This window comes from Oxyura jamaicensis, chromosome 3 (genome assembly GCF_011077185.1).
Source record: "Oxyura jamaicensis isolate SHBP4307 breed ruddy duck chromosome 3, BPBGC_Ojam_1.0, whole genome shotgun sequence".
Lineage (NCBI taxonomy): Eukaryota > Metazoa > Chordata > Aves > Anseriformes > Anatidae > Oxyura > Oxyura jamaicensis.
Window position 1 is genome coordinate 21,039,125 of NC_048895.1, and position 17,351 is coordinate 21,056,475.

Here is a 17,351-nt window from a genome sequence, read left to right on the forward strand (position 1 = left end):
GCCTCACTACAGAGTTTCTCTCTATAAATTAGGCTTGTTAAGAAAAAGGAAGTTTTCTTCTGCACGTTGTATAGAGCAAAACACTTTGTTTTTTAACTTGTATCACACTGTTGTTAGTGAAGACAGCTTTTTTATTATCCCACAGCAAATGAATAGAAATATTACCTGTAAGATAAAACTTCCAAAGAGAAGAAATCCCAAGGTACTGCCTTCTGGGTTTCTTCATCTGGTCAGTCATATGCTATGAACTCTTATAGCCTTTATCTATTTCATTTATGCTCTGCACATTGCTGCGGTAGCTGAGCACTCTGTACCACAATATAATAATATTATTAGTGACAGCTAATGAGAAACAAATGCAGACTGCTTGGTTTATTTTAAAGCAGCTTTCAGGTTTACCAGCTCTGTCTGTGGAGATGAACTGAAACCAGGATGAAAAGAAATCTCTGTGAAAGGTAGCACAAGTTCTGTTTGCCTGAGTGAAATACAATGAAAATACAGTCCTGGGTTTGCTTACCTCTGCTTATGTTTTCAGTTCTTTATCTAGTTAAAGAAAGCGAGTGCTGGTGGTGGAGGAGGATGGGATGGGTCTGGGAGGTGGGGGGCGGGGAGCAGACCTTCTGAATAACATGCTCAAGAGCTCTCCTGCACAATGAGATTAGCACGATGTGATCATTTTGGTGCCAAGGTGCTAACACAATAATACAAGCGAGTTTGCCAACTTTTCAAATTGAATGTATTTGATTATTTGCTTTTAATTAGTGTGAGTTTTGGAGTATGTACAGGATTGTTAGAGATACATGAAAAGCCTCCTATGGCAGGAGAGTGTATTCTCAGTAAAGACGGTACAGCATTGTTCTTTTTTAGCTGCGTAGAATGAGATTTAACAGCTATGTTAAATGTTTTAGCCCGTTTCTATTGTGCCTCCATTTCAACCTATTGGCAAGCCCAACTGATGCGAGGAAAATAAACCTCTCATTTGATGTGAATGGTGAGCACTTTGCCATAAGAAGGATTTCCAGCCCACCTTCAGGATACAAAAAATATCACTGCTCTATTTACAGGAGGCTCTTATTCCCTTTTTCTCTCTTAATAAGATCTTGAGTAAACTCATGCTGTCAGTTCTTTTTTCCACGCAGTATTCCCCTTTGTGTTCACTTATCTTGAATGTTTACATCGAGATTGTAGATTTTAAAAATCCCTTCAAATGGCAGAAACAGATTGCAGCTCTGGAGGAAATATAAAAAGACAGAAACTGTTTATTTTGACCTCTTACCTTTTTTCCTGAAGTAAGAAGGCAGACTGGAGGTGTCTTGGGGATTGTTTGATGATTTACTACTGGCTCACTTCGTGACTTGCCAGTCACTGGGAGTAACTCACCTCCCTGGACCAGGGAATGCGTCAGCGAAAGGAAAAGTAACACTCATTGTTTGGCACAGACTGTAAGTCAACATCTATTCCTCAGTTTTGGGCATTACCTGCCTTCACAGAGTTCAGTCTTTTAGTTTTCCGCCTTCTGAAGAACAGGGATGAAAAAGATTTGATGCATTCTGTGTGCAGTAACACAGCCTTCTACCTATCATGTTCTTCAGTCATTTGTACACAGTTATATATGCACACATATATATTTTTTAAATACTCTCCCCTTAAACAATAGAGAAAAACAAATGGTTGACAATAACAATGGCAACAGCTCTCCAACAAAAGCATGCAATTATTACAATTATACTATCCTTGATTAGGCTCCCATGCATTGCATTTCAATGTAATTGATGTTGTAGGTTGACACATTGGACACCAAATATTCTCGCCTGTCCCTTCACTCTTTTGTTTCAGAGCCTGATTTGCATTTTCTATGCTTTTAGTAATGAAGACTTAGCACTTTTCCTCCATTAGAAAAAAAAAGAGAGACACAATAATCTGCAACTCGGCACTTGTTTAAGGATTCTGACCCTCAAAAATACCACTTTGCTTCACACATTAGCTGCTTACAAAGAAGGAAGCTAATGTATCATCTAATTGGGCAAACCACTGCATCTGATTTCTCTCAATCAGACTATTAGCTTCGTAATTACCCATCTGCCTCATGTGGAAAAACGGCAAGGCGAACACCCAGCTAATAACATTCTCAAGAGCTCTCTACCACAATGAGATGAGCATGATGTTGTGGGATATAGTCCCTAACCATTTAAGTGCCAAGGTGGTCTCACAATACAGTGGGAGTCTGCCAACCTTCCCAGTCTGAATGTGCTTAATTATTTGTCTTTAATTAGTCTGAGTTTTGGGGTCTGTTCAGGATTGGTGATGAAAAATGAGCGGCAGGAAAGAAAGCCCCTCGAGCCCCCTGGCAGTCTGTTTTACATCCTCCTGTTGGATAACATAGTGGTGTGGAAAGTGGGATTTATCTCCTGAGCAGCTCAAAGTTTCCCCTTCTATTTCCAGTTCAGTAAAACTTTTCTGGGTACCTAAGCTGAGGAGTAGCCTTGTCAGAATTCAGATGGAGGAAGTTCGATGCAAACCTCAGGCCTGAATCTATATTTCCTACTGTTTTAAGCTCATGACCTTTGTGGGGCTATTGCCAAACTGCACTAGTTTAAGTGAGGAGATGCTTAAATCTGAGATTTCCTCTTCAGCAGGGAGAGGTGCCATTCTCTACTTCCACCCCTCGTTTTCTCCATCCTGGGTAGTTCACGGCATCTCTGAGCATGTCTCCCACTCGGTCAGCTCGCAGACTGCAGAAGGCTGGAATGCCCTTGCTACCTGACTCCAAGGTTGAAACCATATGGTCAAGTGGCAGGTGATTCTCCGAGAAGGGCCCTTGGCTCTGTTTTCACTCCCACATGTGGTTTAGTAAAGCCCACATCTGGTTGCAGGTAGAGCACAGAGCAAGATGCATCTGCCTAATCTGTTTTCTTTTCATTGATTTGGAAGCTCAGTGGAGATTCATTAAAGATAAATCTGATATTGATCTATATTGACTAATTGCAAACAATCTAGTTTCCTTTGTGTGTCCTACCAAAGACTGTGCACTAATTCTTCATTTTAGTGTAATTTATTCTTTTGTCACAGTACCTAGAATACTGGTTACGGGCTTGACCATCCAGGTGCTAATAATCCCAGCAAAAGAATTAAGAACTCTTAAAGAAAAGGTTAGAGGATGAGGAAAAACACCCGCCATGAAATAACGCTTAAAAATTCTTGTAACAGAACTGTCACGTGAACCAAATTCTTCTGCATACTGATATATTTCCAGTCAGAAATACTCACACTTGGCCTTCCTCAGAAACCAGTATCTCAAGCGCTGCCACAGCTACTGATGTCAATATTGGTATAGAGGACACAAATACAACTATTTGTTAGTAACTTGGTACTCCAGCAGCCCTCGCTGTCTGTCTAGCTGCAGGACTAGCGAGATGTGTACACAGCAAATGGAAGCAACCAGATGGTCTTGCAGTTATGACCCTCACTCTCTTCTCTCCCATTGTTTACTGTTATCGCTCACTGTGCTATGGCCAAGCCCTTTTACAGGACTGCCAGCATGGATTGCTGGACAGAGGCCCTAAACTGCAAATTCTCCTCATGCCCATTTCTCATACCACGTAAATGCTAACTGCTTAGGATGACCTGTGAACCTGGTCCTCTACGGCTTACCCAAGGTAGGAGCTCTTTGTCGTGTGAATTGCTGGTTGCTTTCATGGGTGGCTGGTGTGAGTCATGTTGTCCCTGTTGTTCATATAGGCAATGATTACACGCAGGCTGGGTTGGAGGTTTCTCAGCATCTCCGGGCACGCTGGATGCTGATGCCCATGGAGCAAGCAGCCAGGAGAGGCCACGCTGCGGGAGGCAGGGAGGTTGCAGCCACAGGGCTCTGTGCTGTGGGGTTGGGAGGAGTGGAGGCTGCTCCTGAGGGAACCCTGTTCCTCTCTTCAGCAGCAGAAAATGCCCTGGGCACTGAGATAATTTATCCTGGAGACAGAAACCACTGGTCTGCCTTTCTGGAGATCTGGCGTAGCCACAGCTATGCTACCCTTGTTCGCCTCTTTTGCCGATCCTGGTAGTCTGTTGCCACAGACAAATGACTGTGTTGCCTTTGCACAGAAACAGCCCTGGTAATTTTGCTAGGTCTCGTATTTTTTGCTGCTTGCTCATTGTGTTATTAAGTAACATTCTGCAGCTGAATGGCACCTAGCTTCTCCAAGTCCTTCACCAAAATACCATCGAGGGATTCTCAGCTGCGCCTCTGAAATAGCATCCCCATTTTATTGATTGCAAAACTGAGGCAAGGCTTTAGGCAATGCTGTGTAGTAATGCAGCTCTGTCAGCTGCCTCAGTGTTTACCTGTTTATCAAAACGAGCACAGAGCCTTAAATAACGCAGGCCCTCTTACTTAGGCATGCTGTCCTTGCTCAAGTGGCGTTCTGCTCTTCAGGGTACGGCTTGCATGAATAAGGATTGTGAGGCTGTTATTTCGCATGCCCGTGTTCTGCGTGTTTTATCTTCACCTTCTCTCTGGTGACCTCTTTGGGGGAAAGGCTGTGCAATCTTTGGGCAGACACATCACTTCAGCGGAGGTGTTGACTCACTCACAGTTTCAGATTAAACTGTTATGGCTGAAGTGTCACTGCTCCCAGCCACCCGCCCTCCACTACACTTCCTTCTCCCGAGACTGCTGGCTCCAGAGCAGGGATGGCCCAGCAGCTCTTGAACTGTTACCATTTATAGCCCGGCATATTACAATAAACTGACATTGGCTCTGTTTTTCTTTTGTATATTGGCCTGTAAATCGCAGCAGTTCAAGGGCTGCTCCTTCTCTGCTCTGAGGTTATTATTCCCAGTCACAGACTGGATAATCCTGGGGCGAGGGGCAGGCAGGTGTCCTAGGGCAGGAATCACTGCACTGTCCCAGCTGATGGTGTCAGCAAGTGCAGTCCAAGACTGGCTCAGTTTGTTGCTTCAGGGCTGTGCTAAACCCGTGCCAGTAACAGCAGGGATCTATGCTGGCCTTGCATGGGCCTGCTGTATGGAAAGGCCAAAGAGCAATTTGAGGATGACACCATAGGTGACAAAACCACACTGCTGGACCAATAGCATTTTTTTCTGAGTCATTTTATGGACTCTGCTGCTGAATATATACATATATTTTTTCATATATACATGCACTAATTGGCACTAATTCAGTGGGAAAGCTGATGAAGGGAAATGTTTCAGGTGGCTTGAACTGCAGGAATGGTCCATGTTATTGCTGAGCAAATGCTTTACCTTGTACCCTCTGTGCTGAAGGTGAAGTAAACTTGGTACATGAGTGAGGAGGTGACGTTTTAGGAGTGGACATGCCATGTCTTCTCATGTTGTCTGTCAGACCAGAGGGTTCTGAACAGGGAAATGTAAGGCTGTCAAATCATGCTGGTGGTTATGAAAGACTTCAAAGCTGCGCTAATTGGGTTGGGGAAAACAGCTCTTGAGGTCATGGTTTATGCTGAGAACCTGACGGGAACGCTTCTCTCCCTCTTTAGTTCCTCTCTGGCTTAGACGATATATTGCAAGAAAAGTCTTGCGAGACAAGGCTCTGCACTTGGCTGGTAGTTCTGTGTTCTCCAGACTAAATAAAAAGAAAAACAGTTATTTATTTTTAAAAGACTGCTGGCTTTGGGTTCTGACTGAGGTTGGGTTTATTAGGTTGCACTTGGTTAAAAAGTTACAGCTCTCATTCTTCAGCCCCTGACCTGTCTCATAATTCACCTGAAGCATATATCCATCTGTCATCTGCCACATGGGCTTCCACCAGATGTACCGCAATGAATTTCAGAAGCTTGTTCTGACGCTTCATGTGAGGTCAGTAACTTTGGTGGGGGCTGTCAGCTGGGGAGAAGAGGGGACAATGACATCTTTTAAAACCTTGCTGCTGATTTAACCACAGCTTGTTGGTGAATTTCAGCAGCTCTCTTCATTCAGATTTATGTAGGCATAGAACAGTTTAATGAAACCAATCCCAGCTCTTGTCTAAACCACATGGATCTTCAGAAGCCACTTCTGTTTGTCACATGCTTGTTTGAAGTAATCTAAAAGCTAAAGGAAAATGAGACTGATTTCAGACCAGAATGACAGTTCACAACTGGCTTGACTTAGTGAACCATGTGCAAGGCAACCTGTAAATGATGTAGGCAGTACTATGTCGACAGTGCACACTACAAAAATGACCTCACTACTAAAGAAACTTTATTGCAGTTTTGTAAGGGCAGAATGGTTGGAAAATATGGAATAGGAAAATATTATAGGGAATTCTTAAAAAGCTTACTGGAAGAAGCTCAGCAACACATTTCTTCCTTCTTAAGGAGGAAGGTGCTCTGAGATTTTTAGAAAAGTTTTCTAAGCAGTTAAGATTTCAGTTTTATTTTCTCAGAAATATGTCTGCTATCGGTGGGACTTTCTTCCTAGAGTAGGATTGAGCTCTTCCACTCTGTCTGGGTATTAGAGGATCTACATTGCAGTCCCATTCAAGAATTTAACATTCCTTAAAAAATGTATTATTTTCCTCATTCTTTCCTGCCTTCAGGATATTATTATTATTATTATTTCCTATGAATGAATGAGGAATGGTCTGGCTTTTATAATTGTTTCTTAGCAAGGCAAGGCAGAGGCTCATCCTCTTCTGGCACTGAGTTCCCTATTAGTTGTTCCCCGTTGGCCATCAGTATTTCAGGTATGTCTGACCTATTCATTAGGGCTCCTCAAACTTGATGGTATGGTTCAATTCCCTGTTTGACCGCAGTGTTTTTGGTGTTGTCTTGGGCTCTACACTTAACTCTTTGTGCAGCTTAATAGAACTTCTCTACTTTCTTGGGATGGTACATGATTCATAAAGTTGTGAGCTTTTCAGATGCTGAGGTGAAAGGGGCCCTAGAAATGTGTAGGATGGGTGTAAGCGGGCTCTCTTAAGAGGTAATTAATGCTAAGGACAAAATCTGAAAGGGACAGGGGTATGGTGTGTATATTAATGGAGTCCCTCATCTCTGCTGTGTTCTGCAGGATTGCAGCACATTTTGTAAATATGGAGCATCGCATAGAGCAGCTTAGATGACTGAGCATCCTTATTGGCCCCAAATTTTCAAGGGATCAAACCATCAGCAGATCCAGTGGTTGTTCTTGAGTAGTGAGACCCCCACAGCACACAAATGTGATAAGGAACATGGTCAAATAGAAGTTTTTCATTATTCCTCTTGCAAAAGAGCTGGCAGGGCAACTGTCCAGGTGATGTGAATCAACGTACTCAATGATGGGAAGCCATTTCTTTCTTTTATTATTTTTAATGTTAGAAACTCTTGGTTAATCAGGCTGAAATACCAAGTGGGCAAGGAAAGCAGAAGGGTGTGTTGTGACTTTAGGCAGAGCAATCTGGGTGCTGTTCCCAGGCAGAGATTAGCAGCTCTCTTGCTGAGAGATTTTGGTGCATAGCCAGCTCTGAACAGCCCGTACCACATGCAGCCACCTCTGGAGTGGAGGGAAAGTGAATTTAGAAGATGAGGCCAGGACAAATCTCTATTCTTATGAGTCACATGAACTGTAATACCAGACACAATTTATCTGTGGTGTCTTATCTAATTCAAGAAACTATTACAGGATTGAAAAAAATCTTTGCTAAGATTTGAACCTTACTAAAAGTGTTAGAAATATCAGACTTAAGCAACAGAATAACCCTCCTCTGCATCATTTGACAACACTTCCTTCCATGATTTAGGTTTATTTTTTAAGAGCTGCTAACAACCAACCAGTTTTGTCTGAATACACAGGATCTGGTGTATTTCACTGAACTTGTGTTTCAGTGCCAGGGTACAAGGTCATGTCATAAAAATAGGGCACTGTCTCTATCATAACCTTGGCCTATTTACAATTCACCCCTTTCACCTTGGCTGCAAAGCTGTTTGTTCTCATCATGACATAAGCTGAATATTTAGAATAATGAGCCCTTATTGAATGGTGGTGTCCAAACCCGTGGTATTACTTGCAGCAACACTTGGGGTAATGAAGAGTTCAATATTATCAGTCACAGACTTGGTTTTGATAGCAGTGTACTGACTTCTGCTATGTGGAGAGACTAATGTAGCTGGACTGAAAAGGACTTTATAAACAGCAGTTTTGCTTAGGGCATCAGCTGTCAATCATTTACTGTGAGAGCTTGCAAATGAGGTTAGTGTGCTGGGTACACGTTATCTGTTGTTTAATCAAGTCCTTGATGCAATCTTCATGGTCTTTCCAGATTTCTGGAGGAGACTCTGGACAGGGATCTAAAAAAATTGTCAAGAAGTGCACCTGGAGTGACAAAGAGTGATAGAAAACTCTAGTCAGATGACATCCTTAGAGAGGTTAGCAAGCCTGACTTGGTGACAGGTGAACTGAAGGATGATGTCTGAGTTCAAAGAGAATGGCTCTTAGATTTTTTTGTCTGACAAAATGAAGTTGAATGAACTGGAATTTACGACAAATATTTTTAGAACATTATTTTAATTAGTAATGAAGTTACCCGTTCCATTAAGTAATATTTCAACAGCTTACACTACAAATGGGCTCTCCTATTCAAACTGCACCACTAGGTCATTAATTAAAGTGTGATGACTTTTATAGTGTCTAAGTTCAGGAGACCTATGTCTATACATATTACAGTAGCAACTACTCCCCTCCTGGCTGTTAGACCAACTGATTGCTTTATGATACAACCTCGCATGCTCAAGGCCAGCCTACCCCCTGGCAAGGGGGAAGCCTTCCTGTAATGCTTTCTCTTCTTCCAGCAGACAAGGCAGCTGCCGTTGTACTGAAGGGTGAAGAAATACCCAAGGAGTTTGCCAGTTAGGTCCTGGGAGCCTGAGAGTAAATAGGACATGAAGAGCCCAGTAGGAAAGTGGGATTTTCTCTCTGTTTAATAAAAAGGGCTGAGCTTTCTCTCTTCATCTCCTTCTGCCCTAGTGCAATGTCTTGATGAGATTTTACTTGGATGCACAGCGAAACCAGCCTTTTGATCTTCAGTGAGACCCCAGGACCTTGCATATTAAGAATCACTTTTTAAGCTCAATGTTCAACAGCAGGATGCTGTCTCCAAATACAAAGGATTACTCACTGGGAAACAAAAATGCATTTGGTCCCACTTGGGCAATGACTCAGAGTCACGGTGTGTCTGGTGCAAGTGGAACAACCGAGAGCGGCAACCTGTGCAGTGGCTGTGCCGCCACCAGCATCCAGGGAACCGGTGGGTCTCGGCCCAGTTTCAGTGGACAGGTGTCATTTCCACACAATGCAAAAAAAACAGTCCTCTGAAGCAGGTGCTAATTGGCCCCCTTGTTGGCAATCTCAGCAGAGATGCCAGAGTGAATGGGCATGAAATCCTGCTCAAACCCTCTGTGGTTTTCTTCTCAGGTCAAGGTTGAGGTGCTTTGGCAGAGAAGTGTGAGGAAAGCTGACACTGCTGCTGTCAGTCTCCAGGTCTGTCAAGCTGCCACCTTTTTTAAGCAGTGAAGCCCAGGGCTTTGGGCTTTTAAGGTGTGTTTTTATTACCATGTTAAACTTTGTGCTTTCAGAAGAGTTGTCCTTTGGATGGACTGTAAATGCCAGTGATCAAGGAAAATTCCTAACCTGCTCTTAAGGCAATACACACAGTAGAAATGTATTAATTACCTAGATTCTCTCTTCCCTTATGTCTTAAACACCCACCCTCACAGTCCACCACCATCTTCTCCACACAGAGTAAAAGAGACCCCACTCCTTTATGCGTGGTGTGACCTGGAATAGTTCAGGCCTACATGTTATGCTTTCATAAAGATGCCATACAGCACCTCAGAATTTATCATCTAAATAAAATGGCATCAAATACATTACTTCAGCTTCAAGTATGTCAAGTGTAAAAGCTTTTTAAGGCAGTCTGTTCATTTTGTGGGGAACTTAAAGATATCTGAAAGTTTGTGAATGACAGCATTGATCTATAAAAGGGCATTTATGTAAGAAAGACTCACTGATTCTTCAATACACAGGAATGGTTTGGAAGGAATGCTGATTTTAAAAAATCCTCCAGAAGATTGTGCTGCAGCATCCCCTGGCACCACGCGAAGGCTTTGAGTTTACGAGAGAGGTAATGAGAGTCTGTGGGGACTGCGCGCAGAGCAGCCAGTCAGCAAGACCTGTGGAAGCAGCTTTGGCAGGGCTTGCTTTCATCCCTGCAAGTTACTTCTGAGAAAAGACAAACAATCCATTAAAAACTGTAAGCAACTTGAATACCTTCCTGCTTTCTGAAAGCTTCTGTAGAGTGACTTATAGTCAGTACTAATGCTGTTGCAGTATGGATTTCTGGCCCATACCCTGAGGGCTCTTTACTTGCTCTTGGACTTTATTTATTTTATTATTTATTTATTTATTTATGCAAAACTACAGAGGGTATTAGCTCTGCTGAGAGTAGGTAATGTTGCAGAGGGAACTGTTTTCTTTGTCATTTTCCCCCTTAATGTTCTTTAAAGCTTTTGAGCTGCAACTAGCTCTGGTAAGCACTTTCCTCTGGAGGTTTTGCTAGATGACAGTTTTCCCAAGCTTAGTGCTCTCATTAGGGGACCCATACACTATCTATACTTAATGCTTTCCTGCAGATTTTGCTTGTCTTTTTGTACACTTTATCTAAAATATTTTGTGAGGATCGATTAAGATGCTGGCCTGCCTAGGGAGATGCTGTATCTGCTCAGAATTAGTATTTGCAGGTCTGTAGTGGCTCCGTTGCCACAATAGTGATACAAATGAAATAGGCCTCAAAGCTGCAGAAAGCTGCTTACAAGCTGTACCTATGCAAAGCTGAGTTCCAGGTGGCAGCAGAATCAAACCAAGCACACAGACTTGTGGTTCTTTCCAGCTTCCTTTCTGTTTCTTTCTAGCTGGCTCTTCTAGCAGCTGAAATCATGTTGCAAGATAGTTGGAATGTGCTGAAGCCCTGGCAAAGAAATTGTAGGTTACAGGTGAACAAGCAGCTGACTGCGGCCAGAGGAACAAATCCCTGGACTTGGAGAGAGGGAAAGGCTTTACTGGGAGCAGCTGCTACCATGTCCACTCTGAGGGACCACACTTCAACATGAAGTTAAAAAGGTTGGAGTTCAGAGAAGAGAGACAGAAACAATTACCTGAATGGAAACCTCTTTTGGAATGTGAGGGTCAAGGCTTTTAATATGTGTTGTTCATCAAAGAGAAGGTTAAAGTGTGATAAAATATCTACAGGGGGAAAATACAGGCGGTAACATTGGTGGAAAGATATATGAGTCCAGAGCTGGAAGGTGAAGCTTGACTAATTTAGACTAGATATAAGGCACATTTTTATCAGGGAGGATAATTAACTGTTGGAACAACTTAAGGGCTGAAGTGGTTTCTCTGTCACTGGAAAATATTGCGTATTGTGCTGTAAGATGTGCTCCAGTTTAATGATGGCTTTTGGATTCAAAATGGGAAATAACAGGGATTCAGATGGTATGGAGGAGATGAAAATAAGTGATAACACCACTAATGTGAAAAACTATGAAGTTTATCAAGTCCTACCAATGTCTGATTTACACAATATTTTCACGTACAATTATTGTCAGAAGCAAAATTTCCTTCTTCATTATATCTTTCAATTTTTTTTTTTTTTGTTTTGTTTTATGACATACACAGTGTCTGAAAGAACAGAACTTTTTAAAAAGAACTATTAAAGAGCTGACCTGCTTTAGCGCCAAACAGCTTTAAGGCACCCAAAATGGAGAAAAGAAAATTCTGTTCCAGGAGGATTAAGTAGCAGCTCTCAGTCTTTTTACAGTAAGTACAAAAACACCAGTATGTGTATGCACTATAAATATTGTCAGGGTACAGTAAATACTAATAGATTAATATAACATAAAAAGGGTGTGGAATAAAATTCTGAAATTTAACAGATCCTAAATTTAAACATTTTTGTCTATGTCTGTCAATTGTTAAATTAGTTTTTACCTCATTTAGCATAGGGAAGGTGCCTATGTAGTCAGGTTCCACAGTACACCAACACTAAGGCTCCTTTACTCCTGTTCTAAGTGATCTTTGAGCAGCAGAACGGTGCAGTGTAAAACTTCTGTAATCTATGTTTTGGTCAGAAGTATCCAAGGATATTGTCTAGAAGGTCAGTGAACGTGATTTAAAAGTAGGTGTGACTGCCAGTTACTTGCACTGTGAAACAGCATGAGTACATCTTTGTATTAGTTCTGATAAAACAAATAATCAGGTTTAAAAAAAAAAAAGCAAATGTTTTACTGGTGATCAGTAAGCATTTAAGTAAAATTAAATTTCTATTGATTTAAACAGAAAGGAGATAGGAGTGATATGAATTATACAAGGGATTATAATAGGAATTACACAGCTGCATTAATTTTATGTACTGGTAAATGTACGAAATATAATTTTATTATACAGTGCTGCTGGGTATAGCGTCATGAATAAAACCTCTCCCGCTGCAATGCCTACAAAACCACGCCAGTTGATATATATTTTGGGTTTATTTTGTTTGTTTGCCTTTCATTGTCGCCTCATTCTCTCTCGGCTTTCCTCTTCCCCGCACGTTTACATTGCCCCTGTTGCATCTGGTTGTAACCTGGACTGTAAATTATCTGAAGTAAGAGGCCATCCGTTTAGTAAGTGTGTGTGTAGTGGCTGATAGAGCGGAGTACCACAATAATTACCTCAGTTGTGCTGCAGTCCAAGGGACTGCTAATGGAGCCCTGCCTGGGGAGGAAGGTTTGTGGAGTTTGCTTGTTAATATCCAGCAGAACCCACAGCTGCTGAGAAGGAGCGGCAGGTAATTATGGTAAATATTGCCTGGCGTTTCTAACACTATAGCACTGAGGTTGGTGTAGTATTTACCTGTAATGTCCACAGATGACCTCATGGATCGGGTGCCATGGGAGAGTGCCACCTCTCTGCTTCTCACTGTGAGCTGCTGGTGGGGCAGCCTGAGCTCCCGCACACCTACATCACGTGGGACTGTTCCTTCAGGCAGTAAAAGTGTCAGAGAGGTAGCCTTGAACAGTGACAGATAACTTGAACTGCTGCAAAACTGTGAGTTAAGCCAAGCACCTGGGAACCTGGAACTTTTCCTCATTGAAGGAACAGTGAGAGAGAACAGGGCAGGGACCAAGCAAAGTCACTGACCCAAGTACCGAGAGAGATCGTTTCTGAGGCATGGGAGAATCATGGGATAAAAATATCTTTGGGAAGGAACATTTACAGCACTGGGTGATGCAAGAAAACAAAGGTGGAGGAAGTTTCCAGAGAAAGCATCCTTTAAAAGTACTACAGTTTTTGATGTGATAAACATCATTCAAAGCAAACAGAACAGCTGCAAAATATGATAAAAATAACTTGAAAGTTCATTGATTTTGCAGTAAAACTGTAAGTACTTCACTTTATAGTAATTGTTCCTCTCATGCTCTCAAATCTTGTACTTGAGCTACAAGAGTATTCAGGTCAGGGCTGCATTCAGAAAATAGGCACAAAAAGACAATGAAGCTCAACTAGAGAGATACTTTAATCATGAGCTAATTTACAAACCAAAGCAAAACAAAATCATTTTTGTCTAAGATTATTAGAAGATGCTAATTCTATGCCTAAAATTATCTTTTTCTGAAACCTAAAAAAAAAAAATATAGAAAAACAACTCTTATCTTCCTAATTAAATTTTGTGCCTTGGCTTATATGGTTGGTTGGACATTTTTTTCCTGTCTGAGGACAATGTGCATGTGTTATTCAAATATGAGTACCTCTGTAGTATAAACTCATATAAACACTGTCCTGATGGTACAAAACTAATGACAGTGCTCTTTGTAATCATTTTCTCTTGGCTTGTAGTTATATTTAAAATAAGTGAGCAGCTTTTATGGAAGAGAGAGACATGTGAAAATGGAGCCCTGCTAAGTGTGTGCAGCCTTGTAAAATTTGTAAGAGACTTAAACAAACAAACATATACTAGCAATTTAAAGCAATGCTGGGTAGTAAGAACATTTCTGTGATCATACAATAAGGACACTTTGTGTCAGAGCTAGGCAAGGGAAGAATACTGAGTATTCCTTTGAATTAAAAACATGAATATATCCTTTGTTATCTGTAACCATTTTTATTTTCTGGAAACATTTACCAGAGTATTTTTCCCTATTTAAAAAAAAAAAAAGAAAAAAAGCATCACAGTGATGACTGTGTATGTATGCACACAAATACTTGCACACTATGCTTGCGTGCATTTTATATTAATAAATTGAGGTATTTTGATGTATATTTGTGATTTTGCATTAAGATTTTCTTCAGATATCATTGCATAGCCATCTTATAGGCTTTCCACGTGAAGTCTTTAAGCATATCTTGGAACCTATTAGTAATTTCAGGGTCTTTTGCTCAAGGGGCTATTCAAGTACTTAGCTTAGGCATATGCTTAAGAGCTTGACTGCACTTGGTCTTGTGGCATTGGACATCATCAAATCTGGGACAATAATGACACCATCTATGTTTGGAGACCCTTATGCAATATTGTCAATGGGGTATGGGAAGTTGATAGGCCAACTAAATGCACTGTATACAGGAAGTATTTTGCAGAAAGTATTAGCTAAATCTGCAACACATTGCCACTGCAGTCCCAGTCCTGGCCAACAGGACTAGGGAAGTGATCGTCCCCTTGTATGCAGCACTGGTGAGACTGCACCTCAAGGACTGTGTTTAGTTTTGGGCCCCTCATTACAGAAAGGGCATTGAGTTGCTCAAACACTTGCAGAGAACAGCAATGAAGGTGGTGAAGGGCCTAGAAAAAGAGAGTTATGAGGAGCAGCTGAGGAACAGGGTTTGCATAGTCTGAAGAGCAGGCTGAGGGGAGACCTCATCGCTCCCTACAACCACCTGAAAGGAGGGTGTCAGTCTCATTTCTCGGGTGACAGGTGATAAAATGCAAGGTGACTGCCTCAAGTTGTGCCAGGGGAGATTTAGGTTGGATATTAGAATTTCTCCACAGAGAAGGTGGCCAAGCGTTGGAGCGGGCTGCCTGGGGAAGGGGTGGTGTCCCTGTCCCTGGAGGTGTTTAAGAGATGTGTGGACATGGTTAAGTGGTGGGACTAGGTAAGTCAGGATTGGACTTGATGATCTTGAAGGTCTTTTCCAGATTAGATGTTTCTATGATTCTACACCACTCCTCCCATTTCACGAGCACCTGAGTGTGCTGGCAAACGGAGGGAAATGTGGGTGAAATGACTACCTGAAGTGATTGAGTTTCTGAGCACTCTCAAGTTTTTAAAATCATAAAGCCTGATAGCCACGTGATTGTTAGAGTTTAAAATGCTTGATGGTGTTCAGTTCTGTCCTAAGTATGTAGCCACTTCAAACGTTAATTATATGGTCCTCATTTCAAAAGACTATTCTTGCACCAAGGCAAATGTCACCAAAAGTACAAACCCTTTATTTTTTATTTTATTTTTTTGAATACCTCATGGCATCTTCTGTCAGGCAGCTTATCTTGTTTTGTCCTCCTCTTTGTTTACAGGCTATGCAGCCTGTGCCTGCTGCAGCACTGGTGCTCTCAGTGCGTTATCTCCTTTTTTCCATCACCCAGGGCAAAGATGGACCTAGACCTTGTCCCAGCTGCCTGAGCTGTGGTTCCCGGGGAGTCCTCCAGCTTTGTCTTCTGCGATTTGTTCTGACTGCTGTGCTGCTGGCCAGGCCCACTGGGGCACTGAGCTGATGCTCCACCTTGAAGACTTTCTTTCCCATTGCCCTTTAGTTTTCTCGCTAATTAATGCTCTCTGGGTGTTCTTGTTTAAGCAAGGGGTCCCTAGGTTGCTGATTGTGCCCTCTTTTTGTGTTCCTGGTCAGTTCTTCTAACCGTATGGGTCTGATCACCCTGGTGTAGTCAGTAAAATGCATCTCTCAGTGCTGCTGTTAGTAGTCTGTAATCCTACCATTGCCGGTTTGTCAGGTTTTCCAGGAGCCAGGCCAGTCATGACTTTCTAGTATTTTTTAAATGCTCCTATGCACACATCAGACAAAGCAACAGTGCAAGCAAGAGTATCAGGTGTTGGAGTGTTACTGTTGCCATTTGGAAAACCCAAACTCTCTGTTCCACTTCTTGCCATTTTGACCCCGTGGTGCTGTGCTGAGCACCAAGTTTCAGAAGTCAAAAGCTGTTGTAGACTCAAAAGAATCTTTGCAAAAATGTATTTAATATGATGCTGTTAAATCTGTGTGAGCCTGTGTTTTTATGCAGAGAAGCCAGAGGAAGGGGATTATTATACAAGGTCATGTGTTTATACATCCTTTTCCTCAAGGTCGATCTGCAAACATTTGAGGGCAAGTTTAAATGATGCTGCTGAGCCAATCTTCCCATTTCTTTTATGAAGCAAGGGGTTTGACTGCTCTCAACTAGCATAAAACCACCCTGCGCTGGGAACAGCCAAATACCACCTGGTCTGCAATGAAATCAGAGCAGCAGATTTTTGAGTGTGTGCTGTCATTTATTTATTTATTTATTTATTATATATATATTTTTTTTACTCTGGAAGCTCTCTAATTTCTTCTCCCTCTTAGCACATATTTGAGTTTCTCTGAAGATGACTATTTGTACTTCAAGTATTTTTCCTTCTAATTTGGTCTTAGAATATGAAATATTGAATAATGTCAGTGGAGGAACATTTCCCTATGTACTCCTGATTCTGCTGATAGCCAGTGCACAATACAAATGCTCTAGCTAACTATAGCGTATTGAAGTTTTTGCACCAGACGTATGACCCATGTCTACATTGCTCCTGAGTTGTCTGTCTTGGTGCTATAATAAATTACTTGCCCCAAACCCTGGTATTGTGCTCACATTTCCCTTGCCATTTCCTGCTGCAAGAAGATGGGATTTGTAGGCAAAGCCAAAGCCTGGGCTGATTTTATGATGTCCTTCGAAGGACTTTTTAGTTTGGAGAAGAGGAGGCTCAGGGGATACCTTATTGCTCTCTGCAACTACCCGAAAGGAAGTTGTGGGGAGCTGGGTGTCGACCTCTTCTCACAGATAACCAGTGATAGGCCTAGAGGGAATGGCCTCAAGTTGCATCAGGGGAGGTTCGGGTTGGAAATGAGGAGACATTTCTTCTCAGAAAGAGCAGTCAGGCCTTGGGACAGGTTTCCCAGGGAGGTGGTAGAGTCACTGTCCCTGGGGGTGTTTAAGGAAAGGTTGGACGTGGTTCTTAGGGACATGGTTCAGCGGGTGACATTGGTGGTAGGGGGATGGTTGGACTGGACGATCTTGGAGGTCTTTTCCAACTCTAATTATTCTATAATTCTGTGAAGGGGAGATAAGGTGTAAGAGGAGTTTC

General features: G+C 42.0%; 2 long non-coding RNA genes across 2 annotated transcripts in view; both read left to right on the top strand.

The window, feature by feature from the left end:
- Positions 1–9,316, top strand: part of LOC118164909 — a 38,553-nt gene extending 29,237 nt beyond the window's left edge. Inside the window, exon 3 of the long non-coding RNA XR_004749734.1 lies at positions 8,959–9,316. This is a non-coding gene — a long non-coding RNA (uncharacterized LOC118164909). The remainder of the gene's footprint in view (positions 1–8,958) is intronic.
- A 5,667-nt stretch (positions 9,317–14,983) lies between these two features.
- Positions 14,984–15,898, top strand: LOC118164910. The gene is made up of 2 exons (XR_004749735.1): positions 14,984–15,117; positions 15,539–15,898. It is a non-coding gene; the product is annotated as an uncharacterized LOC118164910 (long non-coding RNA).
- The last annotated feature ends 1,453 nt before the right edge of the window (positions 15,899–17,351 follow it).